The 21,731-nt window shown below is 49.8% G+C and overlaps 2 non-coding genes across 2 annotated transcripts; one reads left to right on the top strand and one right to left on the bottom strand.

Annotated features, from left to right (window-relative positions):
- The first annotated feature begins 9,798 nt into the window (after nucleotides 1-9,798).
- TRNAV-AAC lies at nucleotides 9,799-9,871 on the top strand. The gene has a single exon. It is a non-coding gene; the product is annotated as a tRNA-Val (tRNA).
- A 425-nt stretch (nucleotides 9,872-10,296) lies between these two features.
- Nucleotides 10,297-10,368, bottom strand: TRNAG-UCC. Its single transcript has one exon. It is a non-coding gene; the product is annotated as a tRNA-Gly (tRNA).
- Nucleotides 10,369-21,731: the final 11,363 nt, after the last annotated feature.

Raw genomic sequence — 21,731 nt, forward strand, 5'->3', positions numbered from 1 at the left:
AAAAAAGCTAGCAGAACACTGTGAATTTAAAGAGATGTTAAATGATGCCCTGCATGACAGGTTAGTGTGTGGCCTCTGCAGTGAAGCTATACGGAAGCGCCTACTGACAGAGGCTCAGCTTACATTACAGAAGGCTGTTGATATTGCTGTCTCCATGGAACTGGCTACAAGGGAGGCACAATACATCGGTGTATCCCCTAGGGTGCAAAAAGTGTCACAAGAACTGACCCACAAAACGGTGCAGAGTCAAGAATGTTACCGCTGTGGTAAGCTGGGTCACCAGGCATCAGAATGCTGGTGTAAGGACCTGGTGTGTCGACACTGTGGCAAAAAGGGACACATTGAGTATGCCTGTAAACAAAAGAAAAAGAGGCCTGTGGTCTGGCCGACAAAAAGAGGAACCTTGCATACCCTAGAGCAGACCCAGGATGATCAAGGTGACACCTCCTCACAAGAGGAAGTGCCACTGCATGTTTTGTCTTTGGCAGCGGGCTCACATGAATACTGGGTAACCCCCTTATTGGAGGGCAAACCTATACGCATGGAACTAGACACCGGTGCAGCTGTCTCGCTGGTTCCTGAGACTGTGTATAAGGAAAAGCTACAGCATCTTCCGCTTAAGGCAACAAAAACTGTTCTGAAGACGTATACAGGTGAAGCTGTGCCCATGTTGGGCACTATTGATGTTAAGGTGGAGCTCAATGGACAGGCGGCTAAATTGCCACTGTTTGTGGTGAGAGGTGACTACCCAGCCTTAATGGGTAGGTCTTGGCTTGGGAAGATTCAGCTGAACTGGGCAGAAGTGCACCGGATGACTAAAGAAGAAACCAGTCTAACCCCTATACTAAGGAAACATGCTGCTGTTTTTGGAGATGATTTGGGAAGTATGAAGGGAATCACTGTGACATTGAACATTAAACCTGGCAGTCCACCAAAATATCTGAAAGCCCGAACTGTGCCATATGCCATCAGGCCAAAAGTTGAAGCAGACCTGGAGCGCCTGGTCACCAATGGAGTCCTAATACCAGTTACCCATAGCTCATGGGCCACTCCTATCGTTCCAATAGTGAAGAAAGATGGCTCTCTCCGGATTTGCGGTGATTTTAAAGTCACTGTCAACCCAGTGTTGTGTGCAGAGCAATACCCGCTTCCCCGCATCGATGACCTCTTCGCAGGCCTGGCTGGGGGACAAAAGTTCAGTAAGATTGATCTGAGTCAAGCATATTTACAGATGCACGTCGATGAAAAGTCCCAAGAGCTGTTGACTATTGTGACTCATAAGGGACTTTATCGATACTGTTGCCTACCCTTCGGAATCACATCGGCTCCCGCCCTGTTCCAGAGGGCTATGGACCAGATCTTGTGTGGCTTGTCAGGAGTTCAGTGCTATCTGGATGATATCCTGGTCACTGGAAGAAATGAAGAGGATCACTTAAAGAATTTAGAGGCTACCCTACAAAGACTGGAAGAGTATGGCCTACGAGTTCGCAAAGACAAGTGTGAATTCTTCAAGCCCTCTGTTGAATATTTGGGACACATCATCGATTCTGCAGGTCTTCATAAGGCCCCTGCAAAAGTTAAAGCTATTGTGGAGGCTCCCCCACCTCGAAATGTAAGCCAGCTGTGCTCATTTCTAGGACTACTGAACTATTATGGGAAGTTCATCTCACAGTTAGCCACACTGCTAAAACCACTTCATGAGCTCCTTGGGCAGAACAAGGCCTGGAAGTGGACTGAAGCCTGTGATGTTGCATTTAACAAAGCTAAGGATGCATTGTTAAATTCTGAAGTTCTAACACACTTTGATCCATCCTTACCCCTGCAATTGGCCTGCGATGCTTCCCCTTATGGAGTGGGAGCGGTCGTGTCACACATTATGCCTTCGGGAGAAGAAAGACCTATTGCTTTTGCTTCACGCACTCTAAGCAAAGCAGAAACTAACTACGCCCAAATCGAACGTGAGGCATTAGGAATTGTTTTTGGAATTAGGAAGTTTCATCAGTACCTGTTTGGGCGAAAGTTTACTCTTCTTACAGACCATCGACCTCTGACATCAATTTTTGGACCCTACACAGGCATTCCCCCATTAGCTGCTAGTCGTATGCAACGTTGGGCATTGATACTTTCTGTACACACATATGAAATCAAATATTGGAAATCCACTCTGCACGGCAATGCAGATGGCCTCTCAAGGTTGCCTTTACCGGTCAAACATCAAGATAGTGCCCAAAAGGAAATCTTCTACTTTGAACAGGTAGAGAATACACCCCTCACTGCTACTCAGATAAAGAAGGCAACCCGCGTTGACCCAGTATTATCCCAAGTTATGGACCTGGTGATGCATGGAAAATCTCGACAAACCTCTCCGGTCTCACCCGACCTTGTTCCCTACATGTCCAGGCGGACGGAGTTATCGGTCCAATCTGGTTGTTTGTTGTGGGGGAGGCGTGTCATTATTCCACCACCCCTGAGATCACAGATGTTAGAACAGCTACATTCCGGTCACTGTGGAATAGTGCGCATGAAGGAAATTGCACGAAGCTATTTTTGGTGGCCTAGATTGGACAGTGCTATTGAAGAGAAGGCAAAAGCTTGTATGTCATGTCAGGGTGTAAGAAATGCACCCCAGTGGGCACCCCTACACCCATGGGACTGGCCTGAAAACCCGTGGCAACGTATTCATGTTGACTTTGCTGGCCCCCTTGAAGGAAGCATGTTCTTGGTGGCAGTAGATGCCCATTCTAAATGGCCAGAAGTCTCTATAATGCAGTCCACTACTGCAGAGAGTACTATCCAAAAACTACGAGGACTCTTTAGTCGTTTTGGTCTGCCAGAACAACTTGTGAGCGACAACGGACCGCAGTTCGTCTCTCAGGAGTTTCAAAATTTTATGAAGGCAAATGGGATACACCACATCACGTCAGCACCATATCATCCGTCCACCAACGGATTAGCTGAAAGATTTGTGCAGACAATGAAAAACGCTTTGAAATCAGCAAAGGGACAACACTCCATTCAAAAGCGTCTGGATACCTTCTTACTTTCCTATAGAAACACACCTCATGCTACGACCCAGGCTTCCCCAGCCTTTCTAATGATGGGACGACAGCTGCGCACTTGCTTTGATCTGCTGAAACCTTCTGGACCCAGACAAACTGTGCAACGTCAGCAGCAATATCGAGTCATCAGACGGGCACCCAGAGCAAAAGACCGAACCTTTAGCCCAGGACAGCCAGTTTTGGCTCGGAATTATACTTCCAGAGCTAAATGGGTCCCGGCCACAGTCATCACTCAAACAGGACCTGTTTCCTATACAGTCCGGACTGCAGAGAATCTTACCTGGCGGCGACATGTAGATCAGCTGTTGCCAGGTCATGCCAGTCTTCAGGACCCATCTGCAGTTGAGGGGTCTGACTTCACCCCTCCTGGTGAGACACCGAATCATGAGTCACCTGTTCCTGACTGTTCTCCTCCATTACTGCTGGCAGCTGAGATACCCCTTTGCCCAGCACGAGCGGATACCACCTCCTCACCTATTCGTGCTGCGGACCCTGAGCCCCTAGTACTTTCAGGTGCAACAACACCAGAAGTTCGCCGTAATCCACCTAGAGACAGAAGGCCTCCTCATCGGCTGGATCTTTAGTTAGGGCGAACCCACGGTTATGGGGCAAAATAATCCCCAGGGTTTAGCCGGGAATGGAGGCAGTCTACCCTCCTTCTCTAGTTTAGTGTGTGTTTTATTTAGGGGATGTTCTTATTAGGGGGGGAGGAATATGTTGTGTATTTGGTTGTCATGGGTTTTGTTACTATGGCAACTGAGTTAGACTATTAAGGGATAGCTCAGCCGGTTTCAACCGGCTGAGTGAGCTCTCTGTATATCTGTAAATAAAATGGAGGTTTTGGTTAGCTGCCTGCTCTCTGGCCTCAAGTGATTGCTTCCTACACCGGCTGCCCCAAGGATATAACAATTTCATGAAGACTAGATGCCTTTCTGGAATGTGTTTACCCCAAAAGTAGCTCTTGTGTCATTCAGGAGGCCTGTGATATGCAGGGGGTCAGATTAGATGCTCTAATGGTCTCTTCTGGCCATGAAGTCGACTAATTTCTGAAAAACTGAGTGTAGCATTGGGAGCAGCGTCTGATGTTTCCCTGTCTAGCCGGCTTGCTGCCTAGAACGAATGCTCCTCGAGTGGGGTGATCCACAGGGAGTAGCTCAAACCTCCAAAGTGCCTGGCCAGGGGCAGGACATTGGCACAGCAAGGGAGGGGTGTGGCAGTGACATCACAAAGGCCTTTTGCAGGACCTCAGACTATTGGTCCAAGTTGGTGGGGAGGTGGTGACCTCACAGAGAGATGCTGACATCAGCCAGGCAGGACAGGGGTGAGGGGCCAGGGAAACCTCAGAGACCCCTGTGGCTTTGCGTCAGCAAGTCTCCTTCTCCAGGTCTCTCTCTGAGGACTGAGAGAGTATTCGGGTTCACGGACGTGAGCGCCAGGAGGAACCTCTTTCGAGTTTTCTCCTTCCCCCCAACCTCCCCCTGCCCCACCCCAACTGGGCTCCCCAGGGCACCCGCTCTGCTGTGGCCGGAGCCGAGCCTGGCGGGCAGGGAGCAGCGATTCACGCGGGGGCCCTGGCCCGAGCGGGGCGGGGCAGCCCCAGGGCAGCAGAGTTGAATTCTAGGCATGGAAAACATGAGCTTAAGGAGGCAGAATGTTATTCTGCACCTGGGATTTTGTCCCTTAGAATCACTGGGGTCACTGGGGTTTGTTCTTTTTGCTTCCCCTCTTCCTTCCTCCTCTTTATCTCTTGCTTCTTTTGTCCTTTTTCCTGTTCACCTCCCAACACCAGGAGGTGTGTGTGTGTGTGTGTGTGTGTGTGTGTGTGTGTGTGTGTGTGTGTGTGTGTGTGTGTGTGTGTGTGTGTGTGTGTGTGTGTGTGTGTGTGTGTGTGTGTGTGTGTGTGTGTTTGTTGTGGAGCTCTGCTCTGCAGCTCCCACTGTGGGAGGTCCACACAAAAATGTGGGGCTGAAATAGTGCTCGGGCAGTGATCCCACCAGTGACCTGGGCCATCCTTCGGGCTCTCTGGTGAGATCCCTCAGCCTCCCGTCCTCAGTCTCTACCCTGATTGGCTGAGCAGGGGGTTATTGACAGGGAGGAGACTCAGGTCCTTGTTGGTCTCTTTTAAGACCAAGGAAATAAGTCAGAACCAGTTCTGTGTTTGATGGATTTTGCTGCTTCTCTGCATTAATGGTCTCTGAGCAGTTCATGATTCTCTCTAACATTGCAGTTCTCCTCAAATACTTGCTGAATAATTCCTGTGCACTGTTGTTGGTCTGGAGCTCATCTGAGAGCACTTTATTCAGGTTATTCAATGTCTGAAATTCAAGAGCCGATGGTTAGTTTGAAAATCAGGGCTCCTGGGTCCTATTCCCAGGGCCGGCTCTACAGTTTTTGCCGCCCCAAGCAGCGCGCCGAATTGCCGCCCTGGGCGAGGGGGGGGCAGTCCGTGTGCCCTTAGGGCAGCAGGCGCGTTTCTGCGGCGGCAGCAATTCGGTGGCAGCTTCTATGTTTAGCTGAAGCCACCCCTGACAGCTAAACATAGAAGCTGCCTCCGAATTGCCGCTGCCGCGGAAATGCGCCTGCCACCCTAACGGCATACAGACTGCCCCTCCGTGCCCGCCCGCAGCAGCAATTCGGCGCGCTACTTGGGGGCAAAGCAAGGGGGACTGCCGCCCCTTGCAGAATGCTGGTGCCTGGAGCCGGCCCTGCCTATTCCCAACTCTGCCACTGACTGGCCATGTGACCTAAGACAAGTCAATTCTCCTTTCTCAGCCTTAGCTTCTCCCTCTTTCAAGTAGGGATAATAATGATCCGCTCCTACCTACCTCACGGTGGGTGAAGGATGGGGATCCATTGGAGAGTGTCACTAGGAGTAGTGCATAATATGAGGTGTCCTATCACGTTTACTCAGAGCAGATTATGACATAATAGAATAGCTGAAACAGTCTATTTTATTTGTATTTTTTTATTTTTAAATTGTTAAGAGCAGCAATGACTTAGCTCAGATTGAAGCATCTTATCTAATGTTTGAGATCCAAGTGTCTCCTCTTTGTGTGCGATGAGACAATTTAACGCACTGTGACAAACAGGAGATGCTTTTGTTTTGAACAAAATCTTTTTGCAAAGAACTTTCATCCCACTTGTTATGATTTCGAGAAACAAACTGGTTTAGTCTGAATGGGATTTTTAGACAGAAATGGTTTAAATGAAATTTCCCCACCATTTCAATTCCTGGGCTCTATCCCTGCCTCTGGAGTTTTTTTTTTTTGTCTGTTAGAACAGGAGTCGGAACTGGTGGCTTCTCTTTCTGGCTCTGCCACTGCCTTGCTGTGTAGGCCCTTGGGTAGGTCATTTCCCTTCTCTGGACCTCAGGCTCCTCCCCATCTGTCCAATGGGAACAGGGACAGTTCTTGAACTCTGGGGAGTTGTGAGCCTGAGTGAGATAAGGGGCGATAAAGCCCTCTGTGAAGGAGAAAGGGGAGTTTCATGGTGTTTAGCACCAAGGAATTCTAAAGTTTGCTAAAATGTCTAGTCTGAGGAAACAAGAAATGGTCGGGGCCAAGCTTTTTAACCACTGCCTTTCTTAAAGCCCATTCAGGGATGTGAGTCTCTGTCTTTTAGGTACCTGGGGTTCTTTGCCAGCAGGAGAGAAGAGGTTCCTGCCTCCATTTTTGTGGCCTTAACAAACCAGGTGGTGTGCCCCAGTTCTCGTCTGAGATCCCTGAAAAAGAACATCTTCCCATCCATGAACAAGACAGGACCTATCTTTCAAAGGGGAACAAAGAGACCCCTGGGACTTGCAGACTAGCCGCCTCACTTCCACAGCTGGAGAGATACTGCAATACATTCTTAAACAATCAGTTTGTCAGCAGCACCTACAGGATAATTTGGTTCTTAGGACGAGGGAGCATGGATTTGTCAAGAACAAATCATCCCAAACCCAGCCTCTTTCCTTCTTTGGCAGGGTTCCGGGCCTAGTGGAGGTGGGTAAACAGTAGATGGGATCTATCTCGGGGTTACTAAGGCTTTTGACACAGTCCCGCAGGACATTCTCACAAGCAAACGAGGGAAATGCGGTCTAGATGCAATCAGTGTCATGTGCGTGCAGAGCTGGTTGAAAGCCCAGACTCCAAGGGCCCGTCTCCAGGTTTGGCTGCCCAACAGAGAGGGGGCACCTCGTGGGTCCGGCAGGGATCAGTCCGGGGTCCGGTACTATTCAATAGTTTCATGAATGATTTGGAAAATGGAGTGGAGAGCATGCTTCCAAAACGTGCAACTGACACCAAGCACTTTGGAACTCAGGACTGGAATTCAAAACGCCCTTAACGAATTGGGGACTTGGTCTTCTTGAGCCAAACCCCATGGCTGGGCCCCTCTCTCTAGACTGGGCTGAAGTGAAACCCCAGAGCCAAACACTCCTCCTCCTGGGCAGCGCGCTCCGACCTTGAATGGTCAGATGCTGCTTAGCGCTGTCAGAGCAGCTTCGGCTGGGGGATTCTCCCAGCACTTTCCAATAGCGGGAAGGTACGAAATCCCCATTTGCCTGCTGGGGACGGAGCCCTAGAGGGGGAAGCAACTTGCCCAAAGTCCCATCGGAAAAGGAAAACAACCAGCAGTGGAACCAATAGGGGTGTCAGGATCTTGGAGGCGCTGTCACCCCCACACTAGGATGGCATTCTGCACCCCCTGCTGCTGGCCGAGTTTCTCCATCCCTTGGCAATAAGACAGCCTAGAACCCCAACCAGGGTTATTGTATCTGCTACCCAAGATCCATAAACCTGGAAATCCTGGATGCCCCATCATCTCAGGCATTGGCACCCTGACAGCAGTATTGTCTGGCTATGTAGACGCTCCATCATCATTCCACACAAAGATGGACTACAAGCCGTCAGGAACAGTATCCCCGATAATGTCACAGCTGAACTTTGTGACTTTGTCCTCACCCATAACTATTTCACATTTGGGGACAATGTGTACCTTCAAGTCAGCGGCACTGCTATGGGTACTCACATGGCCCCACAGTATGCCAACATTTTTATGGCTGACTTAGAACAACGCTTCCTCAGCTCTCGTCCCCTAATGCCCCTACTCTACTTGTGCTACACTGATGACATCTTCATCATCTGGTCCCATGGAAAAGAAAACCCTTGAGGAATTCCACCATGATTTCAACAATTTCCATCCCACCTACAACCTCTGCCTGGACCAATCCACACAAGAGATCCACTTCCTGGACACTACTGTGCTAATAAGTGATGATCACATAAACACCACCCTGTACCGGAAACATACTGAACGCTATACTTACCTACATCTCCAGCTTTCACCCAGACCACATCACACAATCCATTGTCTACAGCCAAGCTCTAAGATACAACCGCATTTGCTCCAACCCCTCAGACAGAGACAAACACCTACAAGATCTCTATCAAGCGTTCTTACAACTACAGTACCCACCTGCTGAAGTGAAGAAGCAGATTGACAGAGCCAGAAGAGTACCCAGAAGTCACCTACTACAGGACAGGCCCAACAAAGGAAGTAACAGAACCCCACTAGCCGTCACCTTCAGCCCCCAACTAAAACCTCTCCAGTGCATCATCAAGGATCTACAACCCATCCTGAAGGACAATCCCTCACTCTCACAGATCTTGGGAGACAGGTCAGTCCTTGCTTACTGACAGCCACCCAACCTGAAGCAAATACTTACCAGCAACCACACAACAAAAACACTAACCCAGGAACCTATCCTTGCAACAAAGCCCATTGCCAACTCTCTCCCCATATCTGTTCAGGGGACACCATCATAGGACCTAATCACATCAGCCATGCCATCAGGGGCTCATTCACCTGCACATCTACCAATGTGATATGTGCCAGCAATGCCTCTCTGCCATGTACATTGGCCAAACCAGAGAGTCTCTACATAAAAGAACAAATGGACACAAATCAGACATCAAGAATTATAACATTCAAACACAGCCAGAGAACACTTCAATCTCCCTGGTCACTCGATTACAGACCTAAAAGTCGCAATATTACAACAAAAAACCTTCAACAACAGACTCCCACGAGAGATGCTGAATTGGAATTAATTTGCAAACTGGACACCATTAAATTAGGCTTGAATAAAGACTGGGAGTGGGTGGGTCATTACACAAAGTAAAACTATTTCCCCATGTTTATTTGTCCCCCTACTGTTACTCACACCTTCTTGTCAACTGTGGGAAATGGGCCATCCTGATTATCACTACAAGTTTTTTTCTCCTGCTTATAATAGCTCACCTTAACTGCTCACTCTCATTATAGTGCGGATGGCAACACCCATTTTTTCATGTTCTCTGTGTATATATATATCTTCCTGCTGTATTTTCCACTGTATGCATCTGTTTAAGTGGATTTTAGCCCACGGAAGCTTATGCTCAAATAAGTTTGTTAGACTCTAAGGTGCCACAAGTACTCCTCATTATTTTTGCAGATAAATTCATGGAGGTGAAGTCCATTAATGGCTATTAGGCAGCCTGGGTAAGGAATGGTATCCCTAGCCTCTGTTTGTCAGAGGGTGGAGATGGATGGCAGGAGAGAGATCACTTGATCATTACCTGTTAGGTTCAGTCCCTCTGGGGCACCTGGCATTGGCCACTGTTGGCAGACAGGATATGGAGTTGGATGGACCTTTGGGCTGACCCAGTCTGGCCATTCTTCTGTTCTTATGAAGGGAGGGGCAGAGCCCTACAACAAAGTTTCTGTAGTGTAGTGGTTATCACGTTTGCCTAACACGCACAAGGTCCCTGGTTCAAAACCAGGCAGAAACATGATGGCTTAATTTTTCCCAGCTCCTAGTGGCCTGTCCCTGCTGTTGTAGGAGCAGCAGTGATTTCTATGCTCAATAGGTCTGTTATACTTCCCCCATTCCCATTTTTGTCTCCTCTCCCTCTCTGAATGCCTGTGAAGTGGCTTTCCCCCTCCCCCTCCCTCCTGATGATCACACTGGTCCCTTCTGACCTTAAAGGCTCTGAGTCTAAAAGGGAGAGGGAAGTAAAGGAATTTAAAAAAAAATAAATAAACCAAGCATTGTAATACCAGGATGACTCCAACTGCTTATTATATAGTCCCACCCCTTTCTTCCTCCACTGGGTGTTTAATGACCTGTTAGGATTTGGGACACTGATTCTCTCGATAAACTGAAACAATGTGACTGAAATTAAACCAATTCCCAGTGGAGGAATCATCACATCATTGCATTGGCTGGGAATTGAACCCAGATCAACTGCTTGGAAGGCAGCTATGCTCACCACTATACCACCAATGCACCTGGGGAAAGTCTCTGATTTTTCACACTTGGTGATTGGTCACCTTACTTCTCAGCATGAGGCGAATGTCTCTGTGGTCTCTGCCATTCATGGTGGGGAGTTTCCCCACTGATAACAGTTCTTGCTGGGTTGGGGAGGGGAGAGAGAAGAGGTGTTTATTCTGTTTCATTCCTCTCCATTTTCTGTTCCTCCCCATCTCTTCCAGGGTCCTCCCTTCCATTTCAGACGGTGCAGTGACACCCTCCCCGCACCCAGGACTCTCGAGCCTCTGGAGCAGCACGATCCCATGAGATCCTCAGTGACCAAGGGTCTTTTCCAACTTCCAGGAGACCCAGCTCGAATCTAAAGGAAGCTCTGTTCCTTCCTGAGGATCCTCTCTCCCTTCATGGAGATCAAGAGCATGAAGCCTCTGCCTTGCCTCCTGGCTCTGAATTAATGTCCCATTTCCCACTATGTGCTCAAAAGAAACAAATGTTTCTAACTCAGGTGAGCGGCGTTAATTCAGCTGGAATCCTTCACCCACATTCCTTAGGAGATACAGACTCTCTGTGACACAGACTGACTGGGGTTCATCTCTGCATGTCCACAGTGGGGAAGGAAAGACACTGAGGGGGAAGGAAGAAGATGGACAGAAGGAGTCAAATGGGGCTAGACCAGAATAGGACATTTTCTGCCTGTTAAAACGTACTAGACTCTAATTGCTTAAAACAAAACAAAAACCCACCAGCTTCTGTTTGAACCATCAGCTTTTCACAGAGCAGCCAAAGTGGTGAAGCACAGACACACATAACCACCTACAGCCCAAGTTTGTCTAAGAAGCACCTATAGTGGCTCATGCAGGGGGAAATACAGCTGTGGGTGTCAGTTCAGGCCTCACCCAGAGCATTGGTTTTCATTAGCCACGGAGCTTCCCCCACTTGCTTTGCCCAATTCACATGGAAAGTGCCATAGGAGGGTGATGAGAGTAAATTCTAAACTCTGAAATGCGGAGGTGGCCCAGAGATTGGAATAAGCGGTTTGAAGAGAAAAAGCTCTAAGAGTATAAAACCAGACAGTCTCCAGGGGCAGGTTCGGTACAACGCCTCAACAGGGAGCCATTCGGGGGAGGGGGTTTCACTCCCTCTGTTCAATGTCCTGAGAGGTATTTGAAGATGAAGATAACGCCATGGCTAACAGGTGACTGGCACGTCCTGGGTTAAAGAAAAGGACCTGGGTTAATAGTCTGAAGATTTGCGTTACCGTCACTGTCTGACTCCCCTTCAGTGTGGAGCAGGTGTGTACGTTGCTGGGTGGAACTCACAGACTCCTGGAGAGCAGGGGCAGCTGTTTCCATGGCAGAGAGCCTGGCACTTAGGAGACTTTCTACACTTGCTGTTTTGAAGCAATTCAGTAAAATAACAGTGGAGCTACAATGTCTGGTCCAAAATTTCAGCTGCCCCTGGTGCAAAAACGCTATTTTAGGATCTACAGCGGAGGCTCCTGGCACTAGGACACCTGACCAGAGAGCTCAGTGGGGGCGTAACAGCTGCTGACTCTGAGGGTCCCGGGCTAAATCCACTTGCAGGGGGAAGTGTTTTGATTTATTTGATGGATAATGAGCACCAGCTACCAGGGGAGAAGCCCTGAGAGTCGCTGCCACTCCAGCTGCTGCTAGGGCAGGGGGGAGCCCCAGGGGGCCAGCTGCTGCTCTGGCCACCCCAGAAGTGCTGCCAGAGGCCACCAAGCTGTGGCTGCTCCTGCTGCCCTCGGGACCACTGGTCAAGTGGTCCCCAGGGCCAGCCGCATTGGCCGCTGCTTGGGCGGTCCCTGGAGCCAGTTGATTGAGTGGCCCTTGACTAAGCCACTGTGCCCACTGCAGAAGTCACGGAGGTTGCAGGAAATCACAGAATCCGTCACTTCCACCACCTCCGTGACAGACACGGAGACAAACCCCTCCCTGCTGTGACTGCAGTTCCTGGAAGGAAAGAGAAGAACAGAAAGTGACGAGAGAAAGAAAAAGAGAGATTCCCTGTCACCTCTCTCCCTGCTCCCTCCCCCTTGTATTCTGTAACCCCATCTCACTGGGTTCCCTGTGCTGGTGCCATGGGGGTGACACTAGAGTTCTGGGGATTTGGGGGGCTCTTCATTTCTCAACATTTCACACAAATTTGTCTTTGGGCTGAAATTTCTCCTGTTAGGCCTCTCAGTCAGAGCTGTACCCCCACCCTGTTTGCGGGGGGCGGGGGGGGGGAAGAGGGGAGATGTACATTGCAGAGCAGGCAGAGAAGTCGCCCATAAAGGGTCATATTGATCTGGTGACTGGTTCTGACCGGGGTCACACGTCCTCTGACACAGGCTCATGTGCAGAACGTGGGAGCTCTGGCTTGTCCTAAATGCTGTAGAGTGTGAGTTCCTGGGAAGGGCAGGGGAGAGGGAGCAAGAGGAGAAAGGCAGAGACATTGGAGACGAGGAACTGGGGGGCGAAGAAAGACAGAACAGAGAGACAATAAATGATTGAAGCAGAACAGGTGTCCCAACTCCGTCTTGCTCATCACAGGTGTTCAGAGAGACAGGTAGTTGCGGGTTTTCCAGTGTCAAGTCTGAACTTTGATTCTAACAATGTGCGTTGAAATATCAAGGGGATCTCCACATACCTGATCTCTTCCACCCTTCCCTTTTTTAGTATTAATTTTTATTTTGATGTGTTTGGCTTAACCATGATCGCCTCTTTCCCCACCTGTATTGCAATTTGGGGTTTATGTTTATTTTGCCTCCCTGTTATTCATGTCATTATAATTGTAACAGCAAAGGAATCTGCAGGAGCAAAAACTGACTCAAAACTTCATTTCCCCATCATGCCGGAACATCCTATAAACAGCTCACACAGCTGGAATCATAACACACAAGGCCAGGGGATGGGAGATGCAGGTTTCCAAGGGTTCTGTCTTTCTCAGATGACACATTCCAGCCCCTTGTGTGCCTCCATCCTGTAAGACCTGCTGGACTTTGACACATTTATTGTTTCATTCTATAGATAATGTGATTGTAACACAATGTGACTGAAATTAAACCACTTCCAGATGAGGAAACAACAGAAGGGAAAAGCCATTATTGTATTGGCTGGGAATCAAACCCAGATCAACGGCTTAGAAGGCACCTATGCACACCACTATACCACCCATGCGTCTGGCAGGAGTAGCTTTCCTGCAGGTTCTGTGCACTGGCAAAGGGGGTGACACATGACCATGGAGTTAGTGAGCAGGGTGGATGGGCTGGAAGCTGCCTGACAGCTGGGAGCAGAGTTACCATCCCAGAGTGGCTGAAAGGGGGCAAAGGTGAAAACAGATCTCACTGGGAGCTGGCCCCACACCAGCCCCGCCCCTAGGAGAGGGGAACTGAAGCTCAACTTCAATCACAGAAAAATCTTCCCTGAGAAGGAAGGGGACAGCTTGTTTTAAAGACCAGGTTTGTGTTTGTTCCTGCTACATACGGAGGGGCTGGGTAGTGCTGATTCCAGCCCCCAGACTCTGGGAGGATAAGGAACAAATTCAGGCTGCCAGTGACCTGCAGGAGGGAGATGATCTTTTGACAGTGACGGACGCCTCGTCCTAAAGGCCTTTGTCTGCCCCCTTCCAGTGACTGTTTGGTACAGGAATGCAGCCCCCACTCCTGGGTCTCTCCTGGGGAAATAATGTTTCTGTGCAAAACACCAAAGCTTTTAACAGAAAGAAAGAAAAGGAAATGGCTACATGATGGGACTAGCACATAAGGAATGAAACACAAGATGCTTCTCCCATGTGCATTGACTTTTAACCTTGTTTGTGGTGGTGTTGTATCCATGTTGGTCCCAGGGGTCCTCTGGGGCGCCGGGCATTAGCCACTTTCGGGAGAGTGGGCTAGATGAACTGGTCTGACTCAGTGTGGCTGTTCTTATGTTCTAACTGCTGGTTATGGAAGAGACGACCTTCCAGGCTACACAGAACTGAAGAAGGGTGCTGGGTTAGCTCCACAGCTTGTCTCTTTCACCAACAGAGGTTGGTCCTCTGCAAGCTCTTACCCTCACCCGCCTTGTCTCTCTTGGACTCTGAAAAGTGCTTTCTCCCCACTCCCCTTGGAGAGACGTTAAGTTTCCCTTTGGGCAACTATCAGGCTGAAGCAATTGTATTGACACTAGAATTGAAGATTTAATATTATAAATAAATGAGTCTAAACCTGAGGTTCTGGTTTTCACATTGGTTTTTCTAACTCCGTTCACAGTTCTCTTCTAGAAAGGCCTCCAGGCTGCCTGCCCAGCCCAGCAAAAGTGGCCAGGAGAAAGCCCACACTGCTGCTCTTTCAGGTAGTTGAAGGCTGCTATCAAACCCCCCTCACTCAGTCAGTCCCCAGTCTGTGGCAGTGCCTGGGATTCTTCCGTCCTAAGTGTAGGACTCTGCACTTCTCCTTGTTGAACCTCCTCAGATTTCTTTTGGCCCAATCCTCCAATTTGTCTAGGTCGCTCTGGACCCAAACCCTGTCCTCCAGCGCTTGGATTCTTTACATGCTTTCACAGAGCAAAGAGCACATGTTCCATGATTTCATAGGGCAGAGTTTTGTGCTATCGGGAGCTTTCCCTGTGTGGATTTGACAGGTGGATCAACACAGAGACACATTGTGACCCTTCTCAGGGTGCTGAGGACTGTGAGTCTCCTTGTTGCCACCTGCCACAAGGAAGAGGGAGTTTTGCATTTGGCAGCTGGATGTTAGAGACCAAACTCACCAGCCTGCTGGAACTCAAGGAGCCTCCTCTGAGTTACAGCAGCCACCTTAACCCTTGAGTTCCTTCAATGTGTCCCCCTCTGGGGTCCAGCCCGGATCACCAGATACCTGGTGAAATCCCAGATCCTCTCTTGCCCAAGTATCCCAGGTTACTAGTTTTACTGTAGACCATTGCTACTGTATCTCACACAGCACCTGAGCACAGTTATCGAACAAGCAAAAAATTTATTTCACAACGGATAGAGATTTAAACAAATAAACGTGAGTGATGGAAACCAACTGTTACCAACTAAACAAAGGCAGAAAATGATAGAATAGAAAGGCCAGCACAAAAAACAGAGAGAGGAACAATAAGATACTAAAAGGACAATAGTTGGAAGTCTCCATTTCTCTCAGTCTTTGGACTGATGGGTAGTAGAGCTGTAGCAACAGTTGAGGAACCAGGGTAAATTAAATCTAAGGTTTGAGCTGCTAGTGAAGCATTTCCCACACTCACGGCATTCATAGGGCCTCTCTCCTAGTGGATTGTTTGATGCCTAATAAGGTGCGAACTGCGATTGAAGGTTTTCCCGCACTCAGTGCATTCATAGGGCCTGTCCCCTGTGTGGATTCTCTGATGTCTAGAAAGGTCTGAGCTGCTAGTGAAGCTTTTCCCACACTCACGGCATTCAAAGGGCCTCTCCCCTGTGTGGATTCTCTGATGAACAGAAAGGGCTGAGCTGCTAGTGAAGCTTTTCCCACACTCACGGCATTCGTAGGGCCTGTCCCCTGTGTGGATTCTCTGATGAACAGAAAGGGCTGATCTTTGAGTGAAGCTTTTCCCACACTCACTGCATTCATAGGGCTTTTCCCCTGTGTGGATTCTCTGATGTACAGAAAGGGCTGAGCTGTGAGAGAAGGTTTTTCCACACTCCCGGCATGTATTTTTTCTCTTTCGCCTGAGGATATCCTGCTGTGTTGTGGTTTCCATGAGGATCTTCTGAGTTCCCCAACAGGAAATAAATTTATCCACTTTCTTCCCTGGCTGGTTTCCTTGATCTGTTTTTGGTCTGTGCTGAATCTCCCAGGATTTTCCCTGCTCATGACTCCTGGACACATTCCTTTTCGATCTTTGCGATAATGCTCTGTTTTTACCCACTGGCTCAACATTTTCAGGCTGAGAATTCTGCTCCTCTTTCTCACATGCCATTGCATCACCTGCTGTGATAGAGACAGAAACCTCAGACAGGGATGGAAAGGGGAAGACCAAACAAAAACAAGTGCTGAAGACAGGTCAAATAAAAATCAGGAGCTGAACTCCCCCAAACTCTTCCCCCAAATAGGAGAGAGGAGGGGGCAGAATTCAGCCTTCACATCCCATCCAAATACGCAGGGGGAAGGGAGGAAGCTACTGTCTGGTGTCTGCTAGGATCTATAGGAAGCCATGAACTATATTTACCCTGAGGATATGACCCCTGCTAGGGACAATAATGAACTGAGAGACCTCCCCAAGAGCTTTGTTGGGCATCCCAGATGTTTCCTTCAGGCACTTACAGATTCTGAGGTGGTTTAATGTTTCCTCACCTGTGCAGGGAGATCTCAGGATCTCTCTTTCCTCTGAACCCTGGAGGTCTGGGACCCATGGCTCTTCCCCTTGTTCCAGCTGGGAGATCACATCAAGTTGGAAAACTAGAAACCCTGCTCAGATGAAAGAAAACAAAGGAGTTCAGTTGATTTGGTCATAAAAAAAACAAACATTCTATTAATTTAACTTCAGTGCTTAGTGTGACCTGGTGGGCCAGGGGCAGTTCTCACTGAAAATGCCAAAGTTAGGGCAGGCTGAAAAAGGGAGAGCAGATGCTCCCAGAACTGCTGGTTAACACTGAAGTTAAACTCACTGACCAGTCACCAACTGGGTTATCGAGAAGCTGAAAAAAGAAATCACATGGCCCCCTTTATTCTATCCCAGTTCTCTGGCTCCTAATCAGCAGCTAGGTCCAGTACAGTGAGAGGTTATTTAAAAACTCTGCTCACATAAACAAAGTGTTCCTCTGACCCCGAAGGGTCAGCCACATCACCAGGTCAGTATAGGTTTGGATATTACCCAAAATTCCATCCTTCCAGCCAATCCTTTAGCATCTAAACTAAAGGTTTAAAGGAAAGAAAGACAGAAAGAAGTTAAATGGAAAAGCAGTCAGATACATTCCAAAATGGATATATCAGGTTCTTAGCAGTATTGGTGAGTTGCTGGCTTGAAAGTCTGTCTGGAACACATCCACAGCTTGGATAGGTCATTCACTCCTTTGTTCCAGGGTTCAGTTTGTAGAGAAGGTGCTCCAGAGGTAGGAAGGGGGAATGAAGACAAAATGGAGATGATGCAGCTGCCCTTTACATTCCTTTTGCCATGTGGCCTGTACTTCCTGTGTCCCAAATACAAGATTCACAGCACGTGGCATGGAAAAGTCTTGAAGTTCTCATTACACAGGCATACCCCGGCATGTCTTGCTGACTCAATAGGTGTATCCCCTTGGTCCTTTCCATGGGCTCATTGTACAGCTGATGACTCTCAATGGGCCATCAAAAAGGGGGCAGTGCTGATGCCAATATGTCTGGGGGTGTCACCCAGAAACACTGCACAAGTCTGGAAATACAGATATACCCTACATATCTATAACTCACAATACAAAGGTGATACAAACGTAGAAACAATATTATCATACTTGGCAAATCATGACATTTTTACTGACACCTTACATGGCATATCTAGCATGATTCATTGCAATTTTATCAGATTATATTATTATTTTATTATTAATACCAAAGTGTCTCACAATTCCATACAGTGTCACACTTGGTAAACCAGTGAATTCCCAGGACCAGTTCCCCAGGTCCTTGAAGATGCCGAACACTATGCTTGTGAGGGATTGAAATACCCACATATCTGCTGGGAACACACACACACACACAGACACTGTATCTGTCTACACCCCTGTGTTCACTCTTCTAGAAAATTATGATCAATTTTGTACACAGTATCGCTTGTGAGGTATCATTTGAAAGAACAGAGGGAACAGGAACCCTTACCCAGCGAGGTCACATTCTCATAGTTCTCCTGCATGACGTCCCAGTAGAGGGCTCTCTGAGTGGGGTCCAGAAGAGCCCACTCTTCCCTGGTGAAATGCACAGCCACCTCCTCGAAGGTCACCGGCCCCTGAAAGAGCAAGAGTCCAACACTCAGGACCTGCTGCCCCACTCACAGCCCCACCATTTGTGGCAGAGAGGAGCGAATCAAATGGAAGCTCTGGGTGGATCGCAGTCAACAGAGTCCCACCCCACCCCGCTCAGCGTATCCAGCAAATACCAGGGTGACGGGACGAAGAGAGAGCCCCTTGTCTCTCCCAGCAGATCCATCACACACCTACTAGCCACCGACTGATACAGGAGATGGAGCCCCTAGCAGGGTCCAGGGAGAGCTCCCTGGTAGGAAGCCCAACACCCTCCTCATTGTGAGGAGCGGGATATGAAAGGAGAGACAGCTCCAATAAGCCTGACTCATGGGTGCCCCCTTCATATCTCACAGCAGCCGCTGGTTAGTGAGCTCAGGCTCCAGCACTGGGAGTCTGGTCAGTTTGACTAGCTCCATGTAGGTGGGCTATTTTCTTTCTTTACAAATTAGGCCATTTCCACCTCCCAACCTCCTGGGTCTGTTCCTAGAATGTAGGGCACTTATTAAATAACTCCCAGCAGGTTTGCCACACCCTGGCCTCCTGCTTTCCCCACCCTGTGAATTTCCTGCCCCGCTCCAACCTCCAAACCAGACTGTGCAAACGTTCCCATCTCCGATGTATTTGCTCTCCCTCTCCTCCAGCAGGAACCCACCAGCAACGCCCCCAATAATCTCTACCTGAGTTGGCTCCACTGCAGCCATTTCTCTTCCCTGTCCCACGCCAGGCTGGGATGAGCTGGAGCAAAACATGGATGTCATTCTGCAGCCTGTCTGGGGGAGAAGGGCAGTTGTGGGCATTTCAGAACCGGTTTTAGTTAATTTCACATCAGAATTCCCCCAGGCCCTTTCCCTGCAGACAGAAACCCTAGGGTCTGCCATGCTGGGAAATGCTCAGTCTGTTTATTACAATGTAGACCTGGCCCCTCCTGCCAGGCTAAGCCCAGAGACATTTTCAACCTCCCTTCTCCGTCCCCTCACCATGTAACAAAGTCTCTGAACACAAGGCTAGAAAAGAGCAGAACCAAAGGAGTCACCGTGGGGGATTCCCTCGGACACTGACCCCACGGCAGCTACACCCCAGCAGGGGGAATATGGAGTCAGGAACTGGCTTTTCCTCTCTCTGATCCTTGTTTTGTCCACTGGAAAGTGGTTCTGCCCAGGGATGCAGCAATACATGTGTCTGGGTGGACTAGAGAGCTGGAAATCTCTCCCCCCTCATTTCTACCACTGCCCCTTTCAGTCTCTCCTTCCCCGTCCTCTCTCCCTGCCCCTCTGGCAGAGACAGTCCCATTCCTGGGGGCTTTGCTCTCCCAGGGCTGGATTTTCTCCTGGCAATTGCCACTGGGAGGAGAAATGAGGAGGGGCTCTTTGTGCAGAGTCACTTTCTTGCCAGTCCCCAGCACTTTCCCTGAGGTCTTTCAGTTACCTGGAGACTCTGGCTCAGAATTTAGTATTAACAGGGCCCAGGGCTGCCCTAGGGGGCTAGGACCAGCTGGAGAAAGTCATCCCCTGGACCGGGCAGAGAAGCAACTTTAATTCAGGTCACTTCCCAGCACAGAACCCCGCTGGGGGAGCAGCAGCTGCCAAGCCTGGTCTCCCAGATCACAACAGAGGCTGCAGCGTCTGACCCAGGAAGCTGAACCCCAATATCCTGAGCAGAGAGGGACAGAGCGTTTGAGCAGCTTCCCTCCTTTAGCTCTCTGGGGAGAGCAGCTAATGAGAGCCCCTCCTCACAGGGAGAATTGCTGATCTCATTTGCCCCACTGTCCATCCAGAGTCACTCCTTGTCTTTCCATACAGTGACTCTGGATTAACAATTGTCTCAGTGAAACCAGAGTTCAGAAAGAATGAGTCCAGAACGCTGTGGAAGAGACCATTGTGCGGCAGTGCTGACCCCCCTCCCCCCTCCCTCATCCCCCAGATCCAGGACAATGGACTGGACAATCTAGGATAATGGAACGGGAATTTCCTGCAGTTTTCAAGAGGGGAGAAGAGCAAAAATCTGTGATTTCACCTCACAGTGTCTGATAAGTGGCTAGAAAGTTATCACAGTGTCTGGGCCTGGCCGGGGAATGTTGGGCAGTGCTTGGAGCCAGGATACTGGCATAAGCTAATCAGGGAGAAGAAGAGGGGTCAGGAGCAGCCCCCAGAGCCCCAGCCAGCCCCCACCCCCAGATATTCCCTGGGACCCAGCCCCCAGAGTCCCTGGCTAGGGAGCTCAGATACCCCTCAGAGCCCCACCGGCCAGAGAACCCCCACCAGACCATCACTGACAGGTTGGGAATCCCAAAGGGTTCCCCCCACCAAGAGACCCCAACAGCCAGAGAGCCCCCAAAAGGGACCCCCCCACTGGGAACTCAGTCCCTCACTGCCTGCCTAGGATCCCCCCCCCCGCGCCCTCCAGCAGGATCTGCCCTGCCCTTTGCCTGGCACCCCCTCCTCCCCCCTGCGGGATCCCCTGGTGCTTTACAGGGGCACCCCCTGGCCTAGCGCCGGGGATTCTCCCACACACACTCTGTGCACTGGGCAGGGCAGCGATCCCAGGAGTCTGCGGGAGAAGCCCAGACAGAGCCCCTGGCACAGCACCAGGCTCCCTCTAACCCCCTGTCCTGCCTCCCCAAGAGACGCCCACCCCGGCTGTTCTGCAGCCACCAGGCCCCCAGCGACACCCACCTCCAGGACCCACAGCCTCAGGGCTGGGCACATCACACCCACCCCCTGAAACCTCAAATCTCCAGAACCCACCAACCTCACTAGGGTACCCCCTGCCCAGCCACCCAGAGGCCTCCCCCACCACAATCCCCCTTCAGCTGCTATCTCCCCACACAGCCCCACCCCCACCCAGCAACACTGTTACCTCACAGTGCCTGAGAAGTGGATAGAAAGTGACCACCGCCCCCTGCTGGCCAGTCACACAGGCAGAGGGAGCCCTGGGGGATGTCTCTTTAACAGGAGAATGGAAGGCCTGGAGGGACAAAATAGGTAAGAAATGTCCATGGCCTGTCACTAGGAAATAATGGCCACCCTGGATCCACCCCAGAAGTGGCTGCATCTTAGCACTGCCCAGTCACCCAGAGGCCACCAGATGATGCCAATAGCCGGGGGCAGGATTTCTCTGGGCCACTGAAGTGTTTCAGGGGGTTGGTGCGTGAGCTCAGCCTTGCATCCATCCCTGATGTTTCATGGACTAACAGCAGCAGCGTAAAGAAAGAGCCGAGCCAATATCTCACTCTCAGAGGGGAAGGTGGCCACGTCCCCTCTGTGACCTCCAGGGGAATAAGGCAGCGCTTCAAAGGAAAACGTTAGAAGTGGCAGGGGAGAAATAGGAAAGGAAAACGCCCCTTTTCTCAGGAGATACAAACTCGACTCCCTCCTGTCTCTATCACCAGTGGATTTAGCCTCCCTCCTTGTGAGCTGTCAATA

The sequence above is a fragment of the Mauremys mutica genome, unplaced genomic scaffold, assembly GCF_020497125.1.
Source record: "Mauremys mutica isolate MM-2020 ecotype Southern unplaced genomic scaffold, ASM2049712v1 000393F_np12_subseq_70375:222436_obj, whole genome shotgun sequence".
In the NCBI taxonomy this organism is placed as follows: Eukaryota; Metazoa; Chordata; order Testudines; family Geoemydidae; genus Mauremys; species Mauremys mutica.